The following is a 27,879-nucleotide window of genomic DNA, read 5'->3' on the forward strand; positions in this document are numbered from 1 at the left end:
ACAAAACACCTTTCTCTGCAGTAGATCTCGCAGGGGAATTTGCACTATTACACTTGAAAATTGTTATTGATAACCTTTTTTTGGCAGCTCAGTAGGAAAGCTTGTTTTAAATGTGGTAGTACTGGAAATTTTACTACAAGACTTTTACCTAGCACTTAAATATGTATAAATGTACATAAAGTCAAACTAGTACGCATGACCTGGGGAAATGGTCAGACCTTGTATTGTGTTTTTGGCTTTGAAAGTAGCAAGTGACCAGAATCTGCCGTGGCAACAGGCTTTTAAAAAGACCCTTAAAAAGACACTGTCTCAACTGTGGTGTTAGCACCAGCCAGCTCTCTGTACATTTGCTAGCTTGTAGTTTTCTAAGACTGAGTAAACTTCTTATTTTTAGAAAGTGGAGGTCTGGTTTGTAACTTTCCTTGTACTTAATTGGGTAAAAGTCTTTTCCACAAGCCACCATCTATTTTGTGAACTTTGTTAGTCATCTTTTATTTGGTAAATTATGAACTGGTGTAAATTTGTACAGTTCATGTATATTGATTGTGGCAAAGTTGTACAGATTTCTATATTTTGGATGAGAAATTTTTCTTCTCTCTATAATAAATTGTTTCTTATCTTGGCATTTTAATCAATCTCTTGTCATGATTATAGAGGTTTAGCTAAAAGGTATTTTTCTTAGAAGACTTAGGCTTGATAAGCTGTGTGAATGTCAGTTGCACACTGGTCATGCTGAAAAAAAAACGTGTGCTGAGGCGTGAAGGTGGTCTGTGTATACATACTTAGGTGTTGGATCAGGAGTCAAGTTTTTTTTAAAACAAAGTCAAAACATGGACACATTCACAGGCCCAAGCTCTTTTATCAAATGAGGATAAGAGACAAAGGTAACGATCCAAAACAGGGATACACAAAGGATTACATTCGATGCTTCCGTGTGGAAGTGAAGATTTAAATGTTCCATTCTGGCACACCTCTGAGAAACAGTTATTTTGCCCCGTGGATTTTTTTGTTCAGTTAGAAAGTCCTGGGGCAGGTGACCCATAGTCTTAAAAGAACAGGCTAATCACTACAGAGATCGGTTGCTTCTTGCTATTCATCATCTGCAAGATGTACATAAAAATCCCTTAAGCTGGAATTCAACGAAAGGTACGTTCGTGAACTTTTATTCTCAAAAGTTGAAATGCTGACTTTTCCTCATTTTCCAGACCGATTTCAGATAAATTTTCAGGACCTAAATAAATATGGAGGAAGCTGTAGTGTGGGTTAGTTACTCCTCACCCCATTTAATAAAAGACTTGTTGGTAATTCTTTGGTTTAGAGGATAACATTTCAATGGAAATGGAAAGTGGAGAATTTGAGTTTTGACTTTACATTTAGTTAACCATATAGTGGCTTTTCTTGGTATACATGCAAACATTTACATTGGAAATTCGTTAGGCAATTTAAGTCAATAATTGAAGTCGGTACTCTGAAATAAATTTGACATTTTTTTTCTTCTTGTAAGATAAATTTTTTTCTAATTTTGTGGACCACACGGAAATATACTGCCAAACATGCCAGTTACTAAGAACACACGAGTTTCGTGTACAATGGCTAGCTATTTCTTGGGAGTTTTAATTCTGATAACGACAACATATGGACCTTTCTTGGCAATTACTTTTCAATTCTTTCTGTGAAAAGCCCCTCAGTTTTTCAAACTTGAATTTACAGTAAAAACAGTTGGTAGTATAGATTTTAAAAGGTCTCACCATAGTGCTGACCACTGTTTACCAACTGTTTATTGTCTGGCAGCTCCTTTGAAGCTAAATAACTGGTAAAGCTTTAAATATTTGAATACTAAAATCATAGAGACCTAAATGAAATGAGAATGACTTTCAGACACCTCGGGAATATATTCAAGCACCTAAAACTTTTTTCTTATTTACATAGAACCTTTTCTCGGACTTTTTGGTACCTTAATTAAATATTAACATAAATGTTTATTTTAGAATTCAGGTGATGTTTGGTATGTGAGGGGCTATTTACGAAGGTTCCTCTTTAAAGGGCTTGCAGACCTCACTCAGACATAGCATCCAGCTGTTTCCTGTGACTTTAACCTTATATTCCCTAGACAATTGAGCCAAGCATACTATGTCTGTAATATAGTAGCTGTTTGAAATTTCTTGTTCACTGCTTCTGGGGAATGTTTTGCCTAGCTATTTTGACAAAAACATTTGGGTGTCTGCTGTGTACACCTTGCAGGTATATGCCAGACTACCAAATGTAGTCATTTATACTAGTTTTTAATACAGCAGTGGTTATAATTTTTAAAGGGCTTACACTGCCTGAGTTAAAAAACAGTTAATTAGAAAACCTTTTAAGAAAAGATGAGTGCTTTCGAAATTATTAGTTGCTGTTTGGAACCAGGAATTTGTAGTTATGGTACAATAAGTTATGGCAATAAGTTGGAGGAATGTTACTCTCTAAGCTTTAAGGGTGGTTTAAATCTGTTTCCTCCAAATATTAGCATCTTGCTCCGGAATGCTGAAACACGGATTGAAGTGGATTATATAGTAAAGTTAATCCTACTTTGATGCTGTGTGGCTGTTAACTATCATCTGGAGTCTCTGTCTCTAACCTGAATTTGCATTATTTTTATAATGATAGAGCACCAGAAAATGGCTTTCTTTTGAAGTTGCACAAATGTTTTCCAACACCACAACTCATACATTGCAAAGTAATTAATTTTGTTTTGTATGGGTGTTACCCATTATGGAAATGGCCTTCAAGTTTAGAGGAAGGAAACAGTATTCCTGATGTCTAATGTTTGATACCTAAAGGTTCCAGGCCCTTTTTAATCTTTGGAACCAATAAATTTGCTCTTGGACTTCTTCCTTGGGTTATTTTTTAACAGTTCTGAGTCTCTTGCCTTTCTTTTAACGAAATATAACTGAAGCTGTATTCTGCCATATCAAAAGTTGTAAGATATTTCCTCTCCCCTTTTCACTTTTATTTCAGATGATTTGTATGACACTATTGATAAGCTATTTGGAGAGAATTTGTCAATAGTTTCATCTGTGTGCATGAGATTATAAAGTATATCTCAGATCACCTAAAACTGCATAGATTTCTTATTTATCTGAAGATAAACAGACTGCAAATAGTTTAGACTCCTCTCAGTCAACTTTTAGATATGGCTGTTGTCACAATGTAACTAGTTTATTTTCAAGTTTGGAACAATACACAGTATGAAAATCTCATAATAAAATGGTTTATACTACTAATTAGACTGAAGCTTTGTAACTAAGCTTGAATCATTCTATAGTAGATCAGAGAAATCTGTATATTTCTGGTTATTATCTGTAAATTTTTATGATTTTCTTCTGAGAATACATAAGATGAAGGAACATTGTTAAATTTTGTATTTTTGAGATGCTCCTACATAAGTAAGCCTTAGAGCGTGTTAATAGGATTGACATATTTCCTCAATTTGTGGAGTAATAATAACATGGTTTTGTTTTTAAGCGGTTTTGATTTGGTTTAGCAATTTCTTTTTGCATTGCTCAGTGTGTCAAACGGGAATAATAAATGATAAGGCTTCCATTCATAGGATTCTAAATTTCCTTTCTACTGTTTCCCGGTATGGTTGAATAATCTTAAAGAAATTTTTATATTCAACTCTGACTTCCATATGAGCCTTTTCATGATCGTTATAATTTTAGTGTTGAAGCTCCAGTGTTCTCTTGGGAATTGTACATGCACAGAGGGACTACTGATGCTTAAGGATGAAATGTTTGGGGTTGAGTCTAGGGTTGGATAAAAAGGGAAAGGATGGAGAAAATGAAAAGTAGGAACCTTAGCTTGAAGGGAGGAATTTAAAGGTTTAGTGGCATCTCATTTCCTGTGGTCCCAGGTGTATATCAAGAGGTATATGCAACACGATCTTGGGCAGAGGGTTTGGGAATCCACTACTTTCGGGAGTCTGCAGTTTGTGTGTCTGAGGCAAAGCCTGCACTATTTGCTTCTGTGAACACGATGGTCAAAGTGGAAGTACAGGTTTTTTGGCCTTACCTGGAAACTGATCTGCATGTGTGAAGGAAAAAGAAAAAGCATACTTGTAAAGGCACTGTTAAAGAGAATCCAACAGTGCATACGCCTTTGTCTCTAAGCTGCCCGTTATAAACCGCTTAATGATTGTGGCCTTTTTCTTGGCAACCTTAAATTACGAAGGCCATTTGTGCTCTCATTGCTGGGGTTAGGAGAATAACGATGTGTGGGCCATACCCCTAACATCACAGTAGGACCACTAGGTAGAAGAAAAAAGTTAGCTAGATTTCTATATCGAGAGACTGTTATACATTACTTAGTTAAAATTACTAACACTGATAGAAGAAATGGTCACTCGTGGGTGCATTTAATTTTAATGACTGTAGCTGATCATCTCCAAGTTGTTTTATGACATACTTTTAAAGTATTTTTGCATGTGTATTTATGCAAAAATATTATGTATACAAAAGCACATGGTACATTTTATATTACATATAGCTACTAGGGATACTAAAACCTGAATCTACTAGGGAATAGTATTTTACTGATGGGGTAAATGATCAAACTCTTGATAGAGAGTTTGATTAGAGATTTTCACTCAAGAGTTTGATTAGATAGAGATTATCACTCAAGAGTATTTGCTCTCCTAAGAATAATGCTCAATTATTTTTCTCTTTAGTGTTAAGTCCGAAAATGAGAAGATAGTGTCCCAAAGCTTTATTATTTTAGCTTATTTACATGAATTATTTATAAAATTAAGTCATTTTTTTTACAGCCACAGGTATCCAAAATTCAAAGTTATTACCAAGTCAGAGTCTCTGTTCCTGTGTATTCAACTATATATTACTATGAAATTTATATTCCATGTTTCTTAGAAATTTTCTTATAAAATCTGGGGTCTCTAACATTGATAGACATGTTTTTAAGGGAACCGAATTATCAAAATCATAGATTGTAGCTAAATTATTTTAGTATTTATAGTCTAGCCAGATGTCCCTGTATCTTTTCCCTTTTGTTCTGAGCCATCCAACATTTTGGGATGGAAAGATGACTGAAAAATTGGATGTTCAGATTCCATAAGTGGGCATAAAACCTAAATTGATTGGATTTGGTGGTTGCACCATGAGCAGGATTGAACGTTATTTTCTAGTTTTCCTGATTTATGGCTGTTCTGTCCTAAGTAAAAGTAGTATTTCCTGTAATCATACTTGTAAGCCTTCAGGTTATCAATATATATTCTTTGGCCTTTCCAACAACTGGAAAGTGCTTTTTTGTTTGTTTCATTTTGTTTTTGTGGCTCTGGGGATTGAACCTAGAGTCATTCTACCTCTTAGCTACACACCCAGCCCGTTTTATGTTATTGTTTTCAAACAGTCTCACTAGGTTGCTGAGTCTTCACTAAGTTGTTGAGGCTGTCCTTGAACCTGGGGTCCTCTTGTCTCAGCCTCCCAAGTACTAGGATTACAGATGTGGACCGCCAGGCCCAGCTAGCTCAGTTTTTTTGGGTTTTTTTTGTTTTTTTTTTAAATATCAGTGTTTGTTTTTGAGTAGAAAATTAAGCTTGACCCCAACAAGGAACAGCCAGTAAACAGCTAATGCCCAATTTTAACTAGGGCTTTTCTGACCCCAGAATCTGAGTTCTTTTAACTATCGGTATATCGTGGCGTGAGTTATTTTTCTGTTTCCTATTGTTGGAACATGTCTTATTTTTTCACAGCTACTTGGCCATCTTTGGTCACTTTTGGTCTTGAAACTCTGTGTGCCCAGGTGGCATATATAAAACTAGGCTTCTGTCTTTAAGGCAGCTGGGATTTAGTATGAAGAACACTAGTCTTGGAATCAGAGAAACAAGTTAGGACCTCAGCCTTTTCTAGCTTGTGACTTCGAAGCTGTTTCTTGGCCTCTCAGAGCCCATCCATCATTCTATGTAATGATGGGGATAATTTTGTTGCCAGGGTTAAATATGAAACCTGTAGCAATAGATGGAGTTTTAGATTTTGAATACTTTATCATGAAGGCCAATTAAATATAGCAGATTGTGGTTGGCTTTTTGTTGTTGTGATTGGTACTGGGGATTGAACCAGAGGTATTCTCCTTTCCAGCTATGTCCCTAGCCCGACTTTATTTCTTATTTGGAAACAGGGTCTCGCTAGGTTGAGTGTCTTACCGCTTGCTGAGGCTGTCCTCGAACCTGTCATCCTCCTGTCTCAGCCTCCCAAGTACTAGGATTTACAGAGGTGTGCCACCATGCCCAGCTACGGTGGGCTTTTTAAATTTCATCATATTGTGATTGTGTTTGGAATGTTCTGAAAGTCTGCTTTAGCCAGTACCTGTAAGAAATGTACTTAAGTGGGGTTTTTGTGTGTGTGTGTGTGCGTGTGTGTGTGTGTGTGTTTGGGGATGGAACCCAGGGGCGTTCGACCTCTGAGCTACACCCTCTGCCCTGTTTTTTATTCTTTATTTTGAAACCGAGTCTCACTGAGTTGCAGAGGGCCTCACTAAGTAGCTGAGGCTGTCTGTGAACCGCGATCCTCCGGGTCTCAGCCTCCCGAATGCTGGGATTACAAGTGTGAACCACTGTGCCCAGCTTAGTTTATAAAACAGTATAGGAAGAAAAATTAATTGCTCTCTTTCCCCCATTGACTTTCACTTTTAATTATTTATTTAGTTTGTCATTATTATTTTATTTTTGGCAATACTAGGGTTTATAGCTCAGGGGCATTGTTTCTCTGAGCTATACACCCAGCCCTAAGTTTTATTCTTTATTGTGAAACAGGGTCTCACAAAGTTTGCGGAGGGCCTTACTAAGTAGCTGAGGCTGTCCTTGAACCTGGAATCCTCCTGTTTCAGCCTCCCAAATACTGAGATTACATGCATGCACCACATGCCCAGCTTCTAGATAACTCGGGCCTTGTATATTTAATAGACTTTTCTGAAGTGGGTCCTTAACGTGCTTTTCAGAGCTATTTTCTCATTTTAGAATTCCTTTTTAGGAAGGAATTCTTGGGCTCCTTTGTCTATATTGAAGACACCTCGAGAGGTGGAGTAATGCTTCCTATCCTGTTCAGAGCATGTTTGCGTCCATTACGGTGCTTAAACCTCACAATAATAACCCTCTGCTATTTGGGATGAGTTGGCTTTTCCCAGGGTCTGCAGTCCTTCAAGCCATTTGTGTTTGGCCATGCTTTTTTTGTTTTTAAGAGAATTTCAAACAGTGGTTTTCAAATAGAACTCAGTGCTTCTCAATCTCTTCTTTAGAATACTGTGAGTACTTCCTTCATTGCAAAGAAAAGCAGTCTTTTTTGTTAATAAGTTATCAGTTTGGGTTTGAGTTTCTTCCTGTAATGTAACCCGATGCCACCTTTGCTTGAATCACTAATAATGTAACTGGTTTTCCCTAGTCAACCAGAAATGAGTCAGAGATCACGGGTTCTTTTGGTATAAACTCCAGCCCTCTTTCCTGATGAAGATAGCCTCCTCGAATGCTTGTTCCTGGCGTGTGTAGCATTACCACATACCTCGGTGAAGTAGGTGCTCCGCCAGCACGGCTTCGTGTTCATTTATTTCAATGGTATGAGAAACAAAGGGCTCCATTCTTAAAAGAACCTCAAGGAACTTAAAGGCAAAATTCCTTTGGACCCTTTCAGAAGTTTTGCTTAGTGCCTGTGTGGTTCAGGGCCGGCTTAGAGCTGTAGTCTTATAAATCACTCATTGTGCTCCCATGCTGTTTAGGACTGTGATTTAGAGAATAGGAGTTTGGAATTAAATAGAACAAGGTTAGGTGCCCAGTACTGTCAGCTTAGTTATGTCTCGGGACCCTTGTCATGATTATAGAGTTACAGTTGAAACATTTAGGTAATATTGAAACGCTAGGTACAAACACGTTCCCCTTACTCACACATTTTCTCCAATACATGACTATGATTTTTATTTTTTTAAAGGGTCTCATAAATTGCTGAGAAACCCTGGCCTCAAATCTAATATCCTCCTGTCTCAGCCTTCCACTTCCTGAGATGCTAAGCATACATTAACACATCTGGCTTGAGTCTGAATCTTTTAAATCTCTGTGATCCTTTCTGATGGTTTGAATGTGGTTGTTTTGTCTAGTATCCGTCATCGGTACCTTTTTTTTTTTTTTTTTTTTTTGCACTACTGGGGATGGAACCCAGAGGCATTCTACCTCTGAGCTACATCCCCAGCCCTATTTTTTATTCTTTATTTTGAAACAGGGTCTCACTGAGTTGCAAAGGGCCTCACTAAGTAGTAGCTGAGGCTGTCCTGGAACCACGATCCTCCTGCCTCAGCCTCCCTAATGCTGCGATTACAAGCGTGCGCCACCATGCCTGGCTTTCATCTCTACCTCTTAAACTCATTGAACAAAGACTAATTGAGTCCCTCTGTATCAAGTACAGTGCTAAGCAGAGGGGATGTAAGAATCAGGCACTATCCCTGGTGACAAAGAGCTCAGAAGCTAGTGGCAGAGAGAGAGAGATGCCAAATGTAAAAGGTGGACCTGACCCGAGATGTACTCTTCAGGAAAAGTAGTGGGGCGGTGTGGTGTGGTTTAGAGCTGCGGTAGACGTGACGGCCATAGAAAGGTTTCCCTGGGGAAGCGACCCCTGAGCTGAGGTGGTTTAAGTGGAGACGGCAGGCAAGAGGGCCAGAGTGTGCGCACGGCTTGGCTGGAGAGTTCTGATGAGCAGGAGAGGCCGAAGGAAGACAGAGGAGCCTGGGAGCGAGGCCAGTTGTGGGGCTTTAATAGGGACGGTGACTGTACAATTTGATCGCTCAACCAAATTGTGAGTCTTTGAGAGTAAAAGAGGGGGGCACTGTTAATAATGAGACACAGTCTATAGGCATCAGCCCGCACATATGGCCACTTCACCTTCCCAGGCCAGGATAACCACATCGGCTCTTTTCTAGGGCTTGGCAGCCAGAGTGTGTCTGCTTCCTAGTGAGTGAATGTGTCAAGTAGTGAGAACACCTCCTCCAGGCCAAAGGAGCCCCGGCAGAACGCAAAGCAAAGCCAGTGTTTTTCCAGACAGCTAGGTTGCATGCTTTGTTCTGGTATATGTATATATTAATGACTATTTTATGTTTTCAAAGTTTGGTATGAAAGATGGGTTTTACTTGTGAGCTACTAAATGGATTGGAATCACTTCAGCGCGTCACTCTCTTTGTGTCTGAAATGGCGTAATTCAAACATCTTGAGTGTTTTCCATATTTTTTGTTTTGGCTTTTTTTTTTTTTTTTTTTTTTTTTTTTTTTGGTGGTACTGGGGGTGGAACCCAGAGGCTTTCTACCTCCGGGCTATACTCCCAGACATTTTTTATATTTTATTTGGAAACAAGGTCTCACTAAGTTGCTGAGAGCCTCACTCAGTAGCTGAGGCTGGCTTCGAACCTGTGCGACCCTCCTGTCTCAGCCTCTCAAGCGCAGGGATTACAGGTGTGCGCCACCACGCTGGGCTGTTTTGGCCTTTTTACAAAGATCTTCCTTCCCTTCCCTCCCTCCCTCCCCCCCTCCCTTCCCCCCTTCCTTCCTTCCTTTTCTTGTGGTACTGGAGATGGAATCCAGTGGCTTTCTACCTCCAGGCTATACCCCCAGCCCTATTTTTATAATTCATTTGGAAACAGGATCTCACTAAGTAGCTGAGGCTGGCTGATGAGGCTGGCTTCAAACCTTTTCTTTTTTCCCTTTTTCTTTTTATTGGTACACTGTAGTTGTACATCTTAATGGAGTACAAGATGGTCGAGGCATACACGCACACGTCACTCATTTAGCGCTTCCATAATTCCCACTCCATTCCCTCCCCCTCCCTCCTCATATTTGGCCTACTGATTGCCTTTGATAGGGTTTTGAATTTACATCATGTCCAACATAACTTTCAAGGTATGGGCTGCCTAATTTTTTTTCTTTAATTTTTTTCTTTAAATCTTTTGTATATCTGTATCATCTACACCTTGATCAAGAGACAGAACATTTATACTACCTTAGAAAATTCCCTTTTGGAGCACTTAAAATTTAAGAAAAATGATTGTTGGAGCCAGGCCTCAAATTAGAAATGAGATGTTTTTCCTCTCCTTTTATAACTATTTTTCTTCCTAAACATGCGGCAGTGGTTACTTTAAACATGACACAAATTGTCGCCAGAACAAACCATTGCCTTTCAGCTCGTCATGATTTAGTGGTTACTAATATAGCACATCCCTACCCAATTTGCTGTGGCTGTTTAGTTCTTTCAAGTGAGTAGTAAAATCTGAGTCATATCCCCATCGCTGACTCACAAGCTCACTAAGGACTGCCTGTTTATTAGTAGGCCTAAACTTGAGGATCTTGGTCAATCAAAAAAGCTTGTGATAATGCCACATTTACATAATACCTTTCCACACTCCTTTCTCTTTTTCTTTTCTTTCTTTCTTTCTCTCTTTTTTTTTTATAAGCTTGGTTATGTCCCTCTGTAGTAGGTTTTGCAGATAAGAGAGGACAGGTCAGCGGTGGTGGCAAAGGCCTGTAATCCCAGTACTTGGGAGATAAGAGAATCACAGGTTCATGGCCAGCCTCTGCAAACTAGGGAGACCCTGTTTCAAAATAAGTAAATAACAAAAGGGCTTAGAGGTGTACCTTGGAGGTAGAATGCTCCTAGGATCAGAGGTACCTGTTTCTTTTTTCTATAGTTGAGTCCTAGCCTTGAATGTTTCTTATTTCTTTATTTCTTTTTTTTTTTTTTTTTTTTTTTATGCGGGTCTGGGGATGGAACCCAGGGGCATTATACCTCCGAACTACACTCCCTGCCCTATTTTTGATTATTTTGAAACCGGGTCTCACTGAGTTGCAAAGGGCCTCACTAAGTAGCTGAGGCTGTCTGCGAACGCGATCCTCCAGTCTCAGCCTCCCGAATGCTGGGATTACAAGCGTGCGCCACCACGCCCAGCTCGAATGTTTCTTTTCCTCTCCAAATTCTCAACATCAGTTGCCAAAGAGCAGTTAAGAGTATTGACCTGAGTTACAGCACAATTAGTTGTGAAATTGATTCGACTGAGTTATGTGTCACTGTCTTTAAAGATTCTTGAATCAGAGATAGAAAGACTTGTCCTAAAAAGACTGTTCATAATTAGCCTGGGATCCATTGAGGGGCAGAGAAAGGAGATAATTCCCCAGTGATTGAAAGGGTTTTACTACTTCTTTCTCTGTAGGTTTAATGTTCCAGTTGGAACCTGATCCAGAACCAGATCTTAAATTAACTCTTTTTTTTCCTGAAAAGGACAACACATTCTGCTTAGCAAAGCCTCTGCTGCCATGGCACTGGTGACTTGTGCAGGTGCTGGTGGGGGTGGGCGATTTACAGACATTGTTTTTTTCCTCAGTGCAATAATGGTATTTTCAGTACCAGTTGGACTTTTTTCCTCTGCACCCCATTTTTAGAAAGAATGGCAAATCAGTGAAGATGTAAGGAGGGTTAAAGCCAACCTGTTTTGAATTGAAGCCTTCATTCTGATTACACATTGATATCACTAGTAGGTTCATTAAGTTTTGTTTGTAGTATTAGGGATTGAACCCAGGTGCATTCTACCTCCAAGCTCCACCCCCAGCCCTATTTTATTTTTTATTTGGAAACAGGGTTTCACTAAGTTGCTGAGAGCCTCACTGAGTTTCTAAGAGCCTCACTAAGTTGCTGAGGCTGACCTCAAACTTGAAATCCTTCAGTTTGAGCCTCCCACGTACTAGGATTATAGGCATTTGCTACCACGCCCAGCTTCATTCTGTATTTTTATTTATTCATTTAATTTATTCATTTTTATTTATTTTGTGGTACTGGTGGTGGAACCCAGAGGCTTTCTACCTCCAGTCTATACTCTCAGACCTATTTTATTTTTTATTTGGAAGCAGGGTCTCACTAAGTTGCTGAGAGCCTCAGTAAGTAGCCGAGGCTGGCTTCGAACCCGTGCGATCCTCCTGTCTCAGTCTCCCAAGCACAAGGATTACAAGCGTGCGCCACCACACCCGGCCATTCCATATTTTTAAAAAGAGGTTCCAGGTATTCAGGGCAGGGAATGTCAACGTGATGTTTCATGTTACGCATGTTGAAGACAGTGTCTTCTTCATTCCTCCCTTAATCCTCTTACTGAGAGACTTCCCAGGGCCACTGTGCAGTCGTGGTCTCCTTGTGCTGCTCCTCTCTTTCTGGAAAATTTTATCCTGGCACTGCCCCCTCTTCCTGCAGACTTTCTGAATGTCAGGACTGTGCTAAGCACCTTTCAGACTTCTGGGCTCAATCCTGGAAGAGTAGCCCTCAGTTACTACAGTCATCTTTGATTCAAGGACATTGAGGTATAGAAATGTTATTTAAGTTGTCAGAGTTTCTCTAGCTATGGTCCATTTGGGGTTAGAATTCAGATCTGGGTAAGGTCAAGCACCAGTAAGCACCATCAGTCCCTCCGAACATCGCTTCCTAATGCCGGTGTATTGTAACTGTTGATGTTTGATTTTCCCATTAGACAGGAAGATGTTAAAGTCAGGGACTCTTACACTGGAGCTTTGCAAGATGCTAAAATTAGATTAACAGATTTTTTTATGCATAAATATTTATCAAGCACCTACTGTGTGTCCAGCATTGTCTTAGGCACTTGGACAGAGCCAAGCAGAACCCTTGCTCTCAAGAGGAAGGTCAGCGAGCCAGCGAGATGCAGGGCGTAGCAGATGCTAACAGGTGCTCAGCACAAGCTGCCGCGTTGCTTCTGTGTTTTGTTTCTATTTCTAGTTTGTTCAGCACTGCCTGGGCACTGCAGAAAATGGAGATTAGGGAGTTAGTGGCTGGGGTAGGCTGCTATTTTAAGTCAGAGTTGGGGAAGGCCTCACTGATAAAGTAACCTTTGAGCAGAAACTTGAAGGAAACCAAAGAAACAGCTTAGAAGATATCGGGGAAAGTGCGTTCCAGTCAAATAATTGAGTGAATTCCAAAATCTGTCCAGACTCATGTCTCCCCAAATATATAGTTTTAGTTGGGCATTTGGGGATTCTATTATAATGTTAACTAACCTGGTTTATGACAGTTGTTTTTATAACCTCTTTTTACTTTCTAAGTATTGCATGTCACATGAATCAGCATATCTCTGATTACTAGAAAACCAAGTAGGATTTTATTTTTTTCCTCCTCTCCACTTTTTTTTTTTTTGGCAGGTTTGGGGATGGAATTCAGGGGCATTTGACTTCCGAGCTACACCCCCTGCTTTATTTTTTATTCTGAAACAGGCTCTCACTGAGTTGCAGAGGGCCTCACTAAGTAGCTGAGGCTGTCTGTGAACTGCGATCCTCCGGTCTCAGCCTCCCAAATGCAGGGATTATAAGCGTGCACCACCACGCTGGCTTTCCTCTCCACTTTAAAGAGAATTGCCAATCCTAATAGATAGGCTGATGATAAGAAGACCTGAACTTTAAAATTTAAGCCTGATTTTTAAAAATTCTATTTCTATAATAGATATGAAGTGAGAATTAATGTTCATTATAATAATACAGGCTCCATGTTGAATATTTTGTTAGGATGCATAACTAGACAAGCTAACAGAAGTCTGTGTGTATTTTTTATTTTTGTTTTTGGCTGATATTAAGATGACTAGAAAATTCAGTTATCTGAAATAACGATTCCTCACAAAATCTGCTATTACGGTACACAGTCTTCTAATGATTTACAGCCCCCGGCCTTTTGTGTATGTGACTGAAGATAAAAGTAAGGGTACAATACTTTCATCATACATAAATTACTTAAAATGTTTGAAACAATTGCTCTTTGTAATGTACTGGTCAGTATCTGGCCTATTTTTGTGGTACTGGGGATTGAACCCGACGGTACTCTATCTCTGAACTATACCGTCAGCCGTTTTTATTTTTTTATTTGTAAACAGTCTTGCTAAATCACCAGTGTTGGCCTCAAACCTGCAAACCTCCTGTCTCAGGTTTCCAGGTATAATGGGATTATTACAGGTGTCTGCCACCATGCCACGCTGGCCCATTCTTGAGTTACAGAAAGTCCCTGGTGTAAAGATAAAAACGTATATTTCTCTGGTTCCACCTTCTTTATCAAAGGTGGGTGGAAAGGTATTTTCTCAAGTATGTTTCACCATTATGTCATCCCTACTCAAGCTCCCCAGCCCAAGAAGTAAGACAATTTCCATCCAGTTTGAAACTTGCTCTATTGTGTCTGTCCAGTCTAGGTTGTTTTCCTTTTAAAGATTGCATAAAATTTGAATGTTAGTGGGGTGTGGCGGCACACACCTATAATCCCAGTACTTGGGAGGCCGAGGCAGGTTCGAGGCTAGCTTCGGCAAGTTAGTGAAGCCCTCAGAAACTTAAGTGTGATCCTGGTTCAAAATAAAGTATAGCTAGGAGGTAGAACACCTTTGGGTTCAACCCCCAGTACCCCCAACTCACACACATAAAAAAAATTGAATGTTAAAGATGTGTCCAAGTCACTGTGACCAATTGCTGTCAGAACTGGGAATGGTGGTGCACAGCTGTAATCCCCATACTTGGGAAGCTGAGACAGGAGGATCACAGGTTCAAGGCCAGCCCCAGCAACTTCATGAGACCCTATTTTAAATAAAAAAAGATGGGGGGTGTAGCTTAGAGGTAGAATGTCTCTGAGTTCAATTCCCACACTAAATAAGTAAGTTAATTAATTAATTAATTAATCAATTAACTATTAGATACAGTTCTCCCCCACTTTTGGGTCTGAGCAAGACTAAAAAGAAGGCAGAAATCTTTTTCTGGGCTTAATAATGGCTCCCTCTCAAAGCTCTCAAATATTACCTGATAATTCTGGCCACTTGGTTAAAGAAGAAGCTGTGAGTTTGTGGGAGAATAGGGAAAAGATTTAATGAACAAAGAGTGGGAAAATACACTGCAAAGCAACAGTGATATTATGTAGGATTTTATGCAGAACTAGAAATTTCATCAAAAGTAATCATTTACCAAAGGTAATATCAGACCTTCGTGTGTGTATGTGGTCACTGAAGAAGTCTTAAGTCCCCAACCTTCCTTCCTTATTTATTTATTTATTTATTTATTTATTTATTTATTTATTTTTGCAGGTCTGGGGATGGAACCCGGGAGCATTTGACCTCCGAGCTATACCCCCTGCCCTAGTTTTTTTATTCTTTAATTTGAAACTGGGTCTCACTAAGTTGCAGAGGGCCTCACTAAGTAGCTGAGGCTGTCCTCGAACTACAATCCTCCGGTCTCAGCCTCCCGAATCCTGGGATTACAAGCGTGCGCCACCATGCTCAGCTCTCCCAACCTTCCTTGTTCTTATAAGCATATCTAATTATATCAGAATTTTCTTTAGTACCAACATATGTATTTACCTAATGATCATAGGCCACAACCCAAATTCACTAATGCTAAATTTGGAAACACAAAGTACCCATGTTAATTTGAAACTCAGTACCAAGGATACAGATGGTGATTGCAGCCTTGTGAATCTGCTAATAATGTTTGTTGCAATGATTAATGGCAGCAGATTTCTCAGATTCACCAGTGCAGATCAAAGTTCATTCTTTTGTCAAAATGCTGGCCCTGGTTCTGTGGTTGTGAGAGGTATGTGTGCCCTTCTGTTTTCGTGAGAAACTTTTTTTTTTTTTCCAGTACTGGGGATTGAACCCAGGAGCAATCTAACAAGCTACACCCCCAGCCCCATTTATTCTTTATTTTGAAACAGGGTCTCACTAAGATGCGGAGAGGCCTCACTAAGTCGTTGAGGCTGGCCACAAACCTGTGATCCTCCTGTCTCAGCCTCCCAAAGTACTGGGATTACAAGTGTGCACCACCACAGCCGGTGAAACTCCATTTCTTAACGAGTGTCTCTTTGTTTTTCCTCTTTCCTCCCACTCACACTGAACTAGTCAACTTACACAGGAAAATGCTGTGCTGTGTGGAATGAAATAAACACATCTACATGTGTGGCCGGACAGATCTATTTTTAAACTCAGACATTTGGTGTAACACTTTGTGTGTGTTAGGCAATAATTAAAGTTCTGATAAAGCGAGTTGAAATGGAATTGCTTAGTTGGCTGTTTCATAGATCAAGGTTTAGGTGTTAGGATAAAAATACGTATTTCAGCGTTTTGAGTACAGTTCTTGGGTTGAATGTAGTGTATTTATTCCGTGAAGACTTTCACAGTAATTTATTTCAAGGGAACAAAACACAAACTGTGTGTGGGTAGGGGGTTATATATTTCTTCTGAGAAAGTGGGGTGGGTAATTAGCATTGGAAAGAGGAGAGTAAAATTCAAAAATTGTACAAGAGGAAAAATTTCCGCACATTTGTGTGTTACATGTGTACCCCTTTGCCCTTTAAATTAATGCAAGTAACCAAGCTTGATGGATGTGGCTCTGTGGAAAAGCACTTTCCAGACATACATGATCTCAGAGCTTAATACCCAGCAGCATGCAAAAAAAACCATATATATATATACTTATATAATATACACACACACATACTTTTTTTTCCTTTTGCTGTACTGGGGATGGAACTAAGGGGCATTCTACCTCCAAGCTACACCCCCAGCCCTATTTTTTTAAATTCTTTATTTTGAAACAGGTTCTCACTGAGTTGCAAAGGGCCTCACTAAGTAGCTGAGGCTGTCTGTGAACCGTGATCCTCCCATCTCAGCTTCCCAAATGCTGGGAATACAAGTATATGCCACCACACCCAGCTTTGATTATTATTTTTTTAAAGTATGCTTTGTTCTGATGTCTGGCCACTGATTTTGAAAAAAAGAGAAAGATATAGAGAAAGAAAAAAATTTTTTTATTACTGTATATCTTTAATAAACTATGCCCCTCTATATGTAAGATACAAGGCCTTAATTTAGTCTTTGATCTAAATTAAAACACAGGACAAAGAAAGTGTATAAACCTAGACTGTAGATTTTTTATAAGCTTTTTTTTTTTTTCATTTTTACGGGTCTGGGGATGGAACCCAGAGGCATTCTAGCTTCACGCTACACCCCCTGCCCAATTTTTTATTCTTTATATATATAAATAGCTGAGGCTGTCCGCGAACTGCAATCCTCAGGTCTCAGCCTCCTGAATGCTGGGATTACAAGCATGCATCACCACTCCTGACTTTCATATGCTTTTTTATTATTTATTTATTTATTCATTTATTTATTTATTTTGCGGGTCTGGGAATGTAACCCAAGGGCATTTGACCTCCGAGCTACACCCCCTGGCCAATTTTTTATTCTTATTGTGAAACAGGGTCTCACTGAGTTGCAGAGGGCCTCACTAAGTAGCTGAGGCTGTACGCGAACCGCGATCCTCAGGTCTCAGCCTCCCGAATGCTGGGATTACAAGCGTGTGCCACCACGCCCGGCTTTTTCATAAGCTTTTTAAATCACCAACTTTTAGGAATGCCTACTGGGTGCAAGGACTTGTAACAGTTCTCTTTTTATGCTGGAAATAGGATGTACGAGGGCACAGACAGCCTGGGCATTAGCTGCGTACTAATGGTGAAGTCCCGAAACCCATGCTTAAAACTGATGAAGGTGTAGAGGCCTGTAATCCCAGTATTTAGGAGGCTAAAACAAGAGGATCGCAGGTTCGAGGCCAGCTACAGCAATTTAGCAAGACCCACAGCAATTTAGCAAGACCCTGTTTCAAAATAATAAATAAAAAGGGCAGGGAGTGTGGCTTAGATGTAGAATGTCCCTGGATTCAGTCCCCAGTATAAAAAAATAAATAAATAAAAATGAAGGAGCAAGTTGAGTTTCACAGTACAGAAAAAAAAAAAGCAGCACTATTAACAATCACCTTTAATCTTAGACCTAGACCAAATGCCCAGTTATAAACAGTGCCACAATACCAAGGTAGAAGCAGAAGCCAGGCTGCCCTGGTTCAAAGGACAGAAGATAGGCACCAAAGTTGCTCTGATTTTTATGGGCTTGATTGCTTATTTATTAAAATTGGTGTTAGTTTGGCTACCAAGTTGAGCCATTAGGACTCCAAACTAGCGACTCTAATAGATGTCAGCCCTTTAGTTGATTTGATAGATAAGGGCAAAAACATTCCCCAAATACACACACTCCAGTGGACATTTCAGGGCTACATGTAATTCCTGTATGCTCAGGGGGACTTCTTTCTCTCCCTAGAGAGAGCATATTAGAATGTGAGATGGTACGAGGAGATACGTAGGCAAGAGAAAAGTTAACCCAGTTTTAACCAGGGTCAGTCTCTACCTCCAGACCTGGATAGACCAAGCCCTTCTCTTCTAGCCTGGCCACTGATGGTCTTGGGTTCTCATACATTCCCAGGAGACACGCCCTCTCGTCTGAACCCTGGCCTGGAGCCCTGGCCTCCCTTGGGCTAGGTCAGCCTGGTGACTGTTCTGCCAGCCTGCCTGGGCTGGACCTTTTGCATACTACCCCGTCGCTAAGCTTGTCCTCCTCTTCTCTGGAAACGCTCACTGGAAAAAGGCATTGTTGGCTGGACTTCACTGTCGAACATTGAAGCATCACAAATGTTTCAAATTAGTATTTCTTTTTCCCTCCTTTGGTGCTGGAGATGGAACCCAGGGGCATTCTACCTCCCAGCTACATCCCCAGCCCTATTTTTATTATTTTATTTATTTATTTATTGGTGGTACTGGATATGGAACCCTTCTACCTCCAGGCTACACTCCCAGACCTATTTTATATTTTATTTGGAAGCAGTCTCTTAAAGCAGAGAGGCTGGCTTTGAACCTGTGTGATTCTCCACCTCCCAAGCGCGGGGATTACAAGCCTGCGCCACCACGCCGGGCTTTATTCTTTACTTTGAAACAGGGGCTCATTGAATTGTAAAGGGCCTCACTAAGTAGGTGAGGCTGTCCTCGAACTGGGATCCTCCTGTCTCAGCCTCCTAAATGCTAGGATTACAAGTGTGCACCAACTTGCTCTTCTTCTTCTTCTTCTTCTTCTTCTTCTTCTTCTTCTTCTTCTTCTTCTTCTTCTTCTCCTCCTCCTCCTCCTCCTCCTCCTCCTCCTCCTCCTCCTCCTCCTCCTCTTCTTCTTCTTCTTCTTCTTCTTCTTCTTCTTCTTCTTTTTGTGGTACTGGGGGTGGAACCCAGAGGCTTTCTATCTCCAGGCTATACTCCCAGACACATTTTCTGCTGAGGCTGGCTCCGAACCTGTGCGATCCTCCTGTCTCAGCCTCCCAAGTGCCGGATTACAAGCATGCACCACCACGCCCAGCTTTTTTTTTTTTTTTTTTAATTTGGAAACAGGATCTCACTAAGTGGCCAAGGCTGGCCTTGAACTTGTGATCCTCCTTGCTGAGTCTCACAATTAGGGGAATGACAGGTGTGTGCCACCTTGCCCAGCTTTATTCCTCTGTGGACCCCTTGCTTCAGGCCCTTCTCTGCCTCCCCGTTTTCTCGTTTCCTTCCTCTCCCATTTCCCTGGGCTCCATTCCCTCTCTCCCTTACCCTCCCTTTCTTCTCAGCTTTCTCAGGCACTCAAATTCCTAAGTGAACAAAGAGACCCAAGCTAATGTTGCCTCTGCTCTCACCAAAGGAAAATCAGCATCTTTCTTCCTACAATCATTTTCTGGGCGCAGTTGCCAAAGAAAGACAAGTCACGAGGAAGGCAGGGGCCTGATGAGTCTTCAGGATAGGCAGAGGCTCCAGGTGCTGCACTTGCCTAAGTCCTGCCAGGCAGCCTGAAGGGCAGGGAAACGGGTTTTAGACACAGGCTCTGGAATCAAGATTCACTGGCTGACACATTCTTCACCTGTATCAGGTCTTGGGTTCAATCCCCAGTAGTAGTAGTAGTAGTAGTAGTAGTAGTAGTAATAATAATAATAATAATAATAATAATAATAATGTTAATTAATTTTAAAATTAAAAGTGCTATTTCAATTCTGGCTTAGAGTGTACACACCTTTTTCTCCCTCACTTTCCTGTTCCTTTGCTGATAATTTAAAATCGGTGGCACATCCCACCTTCAACTTAAAAATTTCACCCTCTGAAAGCAGAGGTGTTCTATTTAGTTGTGGTGCTGAGAATTGAACCCAGGGGCATTCTACCTCTGAGCTATACTCCAGCTCTATTTCATTTTTTTATTTTGAAACACAGTCTCACCCGGCCTGGCTGTGAACCTGCAATCCTCCTGTCTCGGCCTCCCAAGTACTGGGATTACACATGTATGCCACCACGCCCAGCCTTCATGTGACACTCTTTAATATGGGCATTATCCTACTTTTGTGTCTATCCGTACATTTTGGGGACAAGAAGATAAATGAATTTGAGTCCCGACTCCCACGGAGGGGCAAATACTGTACAGTACACATGCCATATTGTCTTTCTAAAATCTGAAAGGTGCCGGACTCCGGGAGCAAATCTGGTCCTCAGGGTTTGGGATGAGGACATCCACTCAGAGAATATTCCGGATCTTAAATAAATCAACGCCTGTGTGAGGATTGATGTGGGACCCAGCACAGGAATAACCACTGAACAAGTACTGCCTGCTGTTACCAGCTTTGTATCACAGTATGGGATGAGTGTGTGCAAGTCTCTGTCTGCACTGCACCTGTGTGTCTCCAGGAGTAGCTGGAAAACTTTGCAATGGTCTTTCCAAGAGCATAGTACCCTGCAGTTTCCACGTTGCATATTTTGTATCTGTTGTTTTTGTCTGTTGTTTTATATCTGTCTTAAGTCTTAAAGTTGCTTCTGATTTTCTTTTAGATGCCTTCCCCATGCCTTCTAACTCCACATTTATTCTTGTGTACTCTTTCAGCTTTTCAAAATTTTTATTTATTTTAAGCTGGCCGTGGTGCTGCAGGTGGTGCTGTACATTTGTAATCCCAGTACTTGGGGGGCTGAGATCGGAAGATCACCAGGTTTGAGACCATCCTTCTTAGTGAGGACCTCAGCACCTTAGTGAGACTCTGTTACAAACAAAAGGATGTAGCAGATAAGTAGAATGCCCCTGAATTCTATCCTTAGTATAAACAGACAAACAAACAAACAAATAATAAAAAATAAATAGGGCTGGGGGTGTAGCTTGGAGGTAGAATGCCCCTGGGTTCAGTCCCCAGTAGCACATACATACACACACATACACATAAATTGTTTTCCTTTTTTAATTATTTTTTTTTTGTACGGAGATCAAACCTAAGTGCGTTCTACCTCTGACTTACACCCCAGGTCCTTTTTACTTTTTGTTTTGAAACAGGGTCTCACTAAATTGTTAAGGGTCTCACTAAGTCGCCAAGGCTGGCCTCGAACCTATGCTCCTCCTGTTTCAACCTCCCCACTTTTTAAACTGGGGAACAAGTGTGGTGCTTTTCTCTCCCTCCCCCTCAGGGATCCGAGAGTCTGGGAAGGTGGACTGCTGATTGTGCTGGAGGCTGCAGGGCCTCTCTGACAGTAGTGATTAATGGTAGAAAGATGCTGACTGTGAACCAGTCACTCAGGACAGCTCTGAGGAGGTTTTCTCAGGGGCCAAGTGCTAAGAACTTCTCCACAGGAACAATGCGTGGAGGAGATGGAAATGAACATACACCGTCCAACTTCGGCTGAAAGTGTAAGATGACTGGGGGCCAGGGCTAATGGTATTTTGCTTGCTGTCTTGTCCATTCTAAACCCTGCCGCCTGAGGTAGGTAAAAGTCTTTTTCCTGCAAATAACTATAGAAGTTGACTAGAAGAAAGAATGAATGGGTCCAGGATAGAAGAGCTTGATGAAATAAAATAAAAAGAACTTTTTCCCCTAGTGCTACGATAATCAAAACATCCTTCTATTGTTAAAAGTCTCTATATTTAGTTAAAAAAAAAACTGGCAAAAAAAAAATCCTGTGTATTTATTTTTCTTGTCAATGCCAGCTTCTCCAACTCTGGTGAAATAGGGACTATTTTCTGAGTATGCATTCTATTAAATATTTTCAGTTGTTTGGTTTTTGTTGTGCTTTGTTTTGTTTTGCTGCAGAGGTGAATTCTCAGAATCTCATCTAAGATCTGAATTTTTTGTTGTCTTAGTAAAAAAGATTAACAAAGACTGGAATAAACCCTAAGTGAAAAAGAAATGCAAGCCGGGCGTGGTGGCGCACGCTTGTAATCCCAGCGCTTGGGAGGCGGAGAAAGGAGGATCGTGCAGAACCCTGTTTCTAAATTTTAAAAAGTATAAAAATAGGTCTGGGAGTGTAGCCTGGAGGTAGAAGGGTTTCCAGGAATCCCAGTACCACCAAAAAAGAAAGAGAAGAAAGAAAGAAAGAAAGAAAGAAAGAAAGAAAGAAAGAAAGAAAGAAAGAAAGAAAGAAAGAAAGGAAGGGAGAAAGAAAGGCAAATAACCCGGAAATTCAAGAACCTGGAGTTTAGCCAGGCATGGTGGTGCACACTGTAATCCCAGTACTGGGACAGATTCCAGGTTTGAGGCCAGCTTCAGCAATTTAGTGAGTAAGACCCTGTTTCAAAATAATAACAATAATGAAAAGTAAGGTAGGATAATGATGATGATGATTACTCCTGTAATCTCAGCCCTCAGGGGGTTGAGTGGGACAGGAAGATGGTAGCAGCCTCAGCAACTTAGTGAGGCTCTCAGCAATTTAGTGAAACCCTGTTTCCAAATAAAAGATAACAAGCCGGGCGTGGTGGCGCACGCTTGTAATCCTCGCGCTTGGGAGGCGGAGACAGGAGGATCGCGCCGGTTCGAAGCCAGCCGTGCTGACGTAAGAGACCCTGTTTCAAAAATATAAAATAGGTCTGGGAGTGTAGCCCGGAGGAAGAAGGGCTTCCAGGAACCCCAGTACCACCAAAAAAACCCAAAAAACAAACAAACAAAAAACAAATAAAAGATAACAATGGGCTGGGTGTATAGCTCAGAGGTAGAATGCCCCTGGGTTCAATTCCCAGCACCGCAATAAATAATCAGAGTTGAGGGGGGGTCTGGCTTGGAAGTAGAATGTCCCTCGGTTCAATCGCCAGATACCTTTCCCCCCAAAAGAACCCAGAGTTTTAATAACAGTTTTTGTTTACTTTTGACGTTTAGCCACAAGTTACTTCATGCTGACAGTTATTTTAAAGGCCAAAGAAATAAATTTGTCTTGCTCACTATTGTTACGAACTTTTTATAGAAACCACATTTTTTCTTTTTGTTATGGTATTCTGGGTTCTGTATGGCACTCAGCTTCCCCTCTTCCCAATGCCTCCAGATAGAAATGGAGAATTGGTAGAAAATTAAGCCCTTATATTTGGTATTAGGAGTAGAAAGGAAATCAGTAAAGTTCTTTTTTTAATCGGGGATGGAAAAGTGCAAGTAACCACATTTTTCTTAGGCTTCTTTAAGAAAATTCATGGCCCAAAGAATACACTCGGGACTGAACTAGTAACGCCCCTGGTCTCCTGCATGTAGTCATTCTACAGGTGTGGTACCCAACAAGCAAAAGTCTTCTCTTTCCTTCAAACAAAACAAAATCAAATATACTTTTGCTTCTTTCTTTCTAAATTTCTGAATCCTTTTGTTTCTTAATTATGTCTTACTTGGTTGTATTTATTTTTGAGTTCAAAGGTAAATCTAGCTCCTGATGTCTTCTCGCCTTTATTCCCCAAACACATGCATAATAATTGTATAAAGAACAATGAGAGAAATACCTCCTGAGGAGCGACGTGTTCAGTAGAAAAAGAAATTAGGATCTGGAAACATCCCATCCATGGAAAGATCTGGAAAACAGTCTTTGAGGTTTCTTTAAACTTTGTATTAATCTGTTGTCTAATCCAGGCACATTTGTTGTGAATAAACCTTTTTCTCTTTCTTTCTCTTTCCTTTTAATTATAAATTGACATCTGATTTTTTGAGTGTCAGCCAATGTGTGAGGTTCAACTAAGCCCTAGTGGAAATTCAAAGGTGCCAAAGACAGTGTCACAACCAATCAGGAATATATAATTTAATGCAGGAAAGAGATTTACAAGCCAGCAAGACAATATCTTATGTCATGGTAAAGGAACAGTGCAATGGGTTTATGGGGGAGAAAATTAGGGAAGGCTTCACCCCGGGGTGGGCTGAAAGGTGCCAAGAGTGCGAGGGAAATGAGGTCAGGACTGGACAGTGAGGGTCACATACAGGGACTAGAGCTCCCCAGCTGACCAAGGCTCAAGGCGCATGGATGAACTAAAGCCTTGTCCTTAAAGAAATCACACTCTGGTGAGGGAGAAATGTAAATAAACAAATGAATGAGTACATTTTGCACTCTGAGCTATGCAGAGCTTCGGAACACAGAGGAGGAAGGTGTAACTGTGCTGGTGGTCAGGGCTGGGTTGGAAAGCTTTCTGGGGTCTGCATCTTGAAGGAGTTAGCACTTTGCTTATTGGAAATAAGACGACTGGGGGCGTCATTCAGCGTAGAGCACATGTTTAGCATGTGTAAAGCCCTGGTTTCAATCCCCAGCACCCAAAGAAAAGAGAAAAGAAAAAAGAAAAAGAAGAAAGAGAGCCCATATAAGAAAGCATGTGCAACTTCTTGTCCTTTGTGCTTTGAATAAAGACACAAACTTTCTCGAGTTTCTAAGGAAAAATTATTTCAGGATTCTGCTACGCAATAGCCCTTTCTTCTCTAAATTGAAGCCTAAGGATGTCAGAGTTCTGCTTTTTTCCTCAACAGTTTCTCCTAAATTTTTAAAATCTGTTCTCTCTAGCATCACTTTCTCTCTTTAGTAAAGCTCTATTTGTCCCCCCTCCCACCAGCCTTGGTAGGAAGCAAGCACCCATATTGCTTTAAAATTCAGAGAAAGTTCCCAGTCTATCTTCTCAACATCTCTCCACTAAGCAAAAAGTCACTGTAAAGCATGTCAGAGCCCCTGGTAGCATGGCAGAGTTACCTGCCTGCAGAGGACATCAGAGGAAGATGTTTACAGTGTTCTGTGTGCAATTGTGCCACTTGCTAAATGTTTTTTCTCAAGCAAGTTACTCAGTCCCTCCTGGCTCTCAATATCCTGCTCTATAAAATGGAAATAGCATAGTATCTACCAGGGCTGTTATGAGGATTAAATGAGATAATGCATGGAGAATACTTAGTGCCATGGATAGGATGTAGTGAAATTTTTAATAAGTATTAACCATTATTTTTTAAAAATTTGCCAGCCATTTAGGCATGATTACAACCTGTGATGCTTTAATCGTATCAGCTTGACTGGGGCACTGGATGCTCATCTATCTGGTTAAACATTATCTCTAAATGTGTCTTTTATGGTGTTTCCAGAAGAGATTAGCATATGAATCGGTGGATTGAATAAAGAACTCCCTCAAGGTCTGAGTATACAGGATTCAATCCATCAAGGGAGGCACTAGAACACAAAGACAGAGGCAGTTAGGATTTTTGACCCAACTGACTGCTTGAGCTGGGATACCCATCACCCATCTTCTGCCCTTTGTTTTCCTGGTTCTCAGGCCTTCATATTTGAACTGGAATCTACATCTTCGGCTCTCTCTCAGGCCTTTGAACCGCACCTGGCTTTCCTGGGTCTCCATCTTGTTTTCAGTAGATCACAGGACTTCTCAGCCTCCATAGCTGGTTGAGACTTATACATACATATACACGTATGTATATGATTAATATGTGTAATATATTAATATATACTAATATATTAATATATAGCATATAGATTAATATATAATCATATGTATATGACTAATATATATATGATTATATATATCATTTATATCACATATACAATCTATATTAGTATGAATAGGTATATGCATAATAGTAGCAGTATGTTTCTCCAGAGGAACAACCATTAGAATGTGTATGTAATTATAAGAAGGCATTTATTAGCCGGGCGTGGTGGTAATACTTGTAATCCCAGCATTTGGGAGGCTGAGACAAGAAGGATTGCGGTTCAAGGACAGCCTCAGCTACTGCTTAGTGAGGCCCTGTGCGACTCAGTGAGACCCTATTTCAAAAACAAAATAATAAAAAAATAGGACTAGGGGTGTTGCTCAGAGGTTGAATGTCCCTAAGTTCCATTCCCAGTACCGCAAAAAAAAAAAGAAAGAAAGAAAGAAAGAAAGAAAGAAAGAAAGAAAGAAAGAAAGAAAGAAAGAAAAAATAAGGGATTTATTAAATGGTTGACATCAGCAGACACTGGGCAATCTCACAAGGGCAGTCTACAAGCTGGAAGCTCAAGAAACCAGGATCCGCTCAGTCCAAGAAGCTGGAAGATGCAGAAGAAAGCCCAAGGCTAAAGGTCTAGAAGCCCCCTGGAGAGTCATCAGTACAGTCCTGTGTTGAAAGCCCGAGGAAGCTGGAGTCTGATTTCCAAAGGCAGCGGCACTAGCAAAAAATACACACACTTAGGAAGAGATGAGAGTGCGCCCACGCCTCCCTCTGACACTTTACATTCCTCCTAGGCTGGAGGCCATTGGACAGTTCAACCCACAGTCAGGGAGGGTCTGCCCCACTCAGTGCCTGGGTCCCTGTGCCAGTTGTCTCTGAACATTCTCACCCAATTGTGTGTGTGTGTGGGGGGGGGGAGGTAGTGGTACTGGGTATAAAACCCAGAGGGATAATAGGGATAAATAATAGGGTACAAGACTTATTTATTTATTTATTTATTTGTGGCACTGGAGATGGAACCCAGGGGCATTCTACCTCCTAGCTACACCCCCAGCCCTATTTTTTAGGCTTTTTAAATTTTTTGAAACAGGGTCTCACTGAGTTGCTAAGGGCCTCACTAAGTAGCGGAGATTCTCCTGTCTCAGCCTTCCAAATGCTGGGATTACAGGTGTGCACCACCACGCCCAGCTGCTTTTGCCAATTTTTTAGTCATCTCTCAATCTAACCAAGTTGACAAGTAAGAGTAATCATTTTGTAGAAGCATATAAGTACATATGTCTCCTATTGGTTCTGTTTCTCTGAAAACCCTCAACGAATGTGTGGTTTCCAGTCAACATCGCTGGCATAGTCTAGGGGTTTAGTAGAAATACAGAGGCTACAATTATTTATTTATTTGCTTGTTTGTTTGTTTGTTTGTTTGTTTGTGGTACTTGGGGTAGAACCCTGAGGCTTTCTACCTCCGGGCTATACTCCCAGACATATTTATATTTTATTTGGAAACAGGGTTTCACTAAGTTGCTGAGAGCCTCACTAAGTAGCTGAGGCTGGCTTCGAACTGTGTGATCCTCCTGTCTCAGCCTCCCAGGCGCAGGGATTACAAGCGTGTGCCACCACGCCCGGCTACAATTTTTTTAAAATTTAAGTTATTTTTTTAGTTTATAGCTGTTATACATTATAGTGAGTTTCGACATGATGAAAACAGATATGCACATAGCTCTTGGTGCATTTTACCCCTGTCACTTTTAATAAGATTCCTAAATGAATCATATACAGATTAGACATAGAATTCCTATATTCCCCACAGAAATTTCTTATTTAGATTGATGTCCTATCAACTATGGAACAGGCACAGTCTCAGGCAATATACTAAACAGATTATGTATCAGTTAATGATAATTTTAACAAAGAATTCACATAGATCCAGCCCTGTTCCATTTGGTGAAATTAAATAAACAACAGGGTTTCGAGGGCCTATTCAAAAACTCCCAGAGACAGGAAGGACAGACTCAACTCTGAGCATAACTTCACACTACAGAGAAGTAGGCGAGTTGGAGGGGAAGAGAAACTTTGTACTCAGGGCATTTTTATTTGTTTTACTCTTAAAAAAAAAAAAAGAACAATCTAGAAAAATAATTGGATTGGGACAGGGAGAGGGTTGGGAGTATCTGGAACACAAACATTTGAAAAAAGTTGACTAAATAGAGATAAATCAGAACTTAGCACCAACAGAAGACCTTTGAGCCAAGAGCATTCACACTGGCCTGGTTTTCTGTA

Source organism: Muscardinus avellanarius, assembly GCF_963383645.1.
Source record: "Muscardinus avellanarius genome assembly, chromosome: 11".
Taxonomy (NCBI): domain Eukaryota; kingdom Metazoa; phylum Chordata; class Mammalia; order Rodentia; family Gliridae; genus Muscardinus; species Muscardinus avellanarius.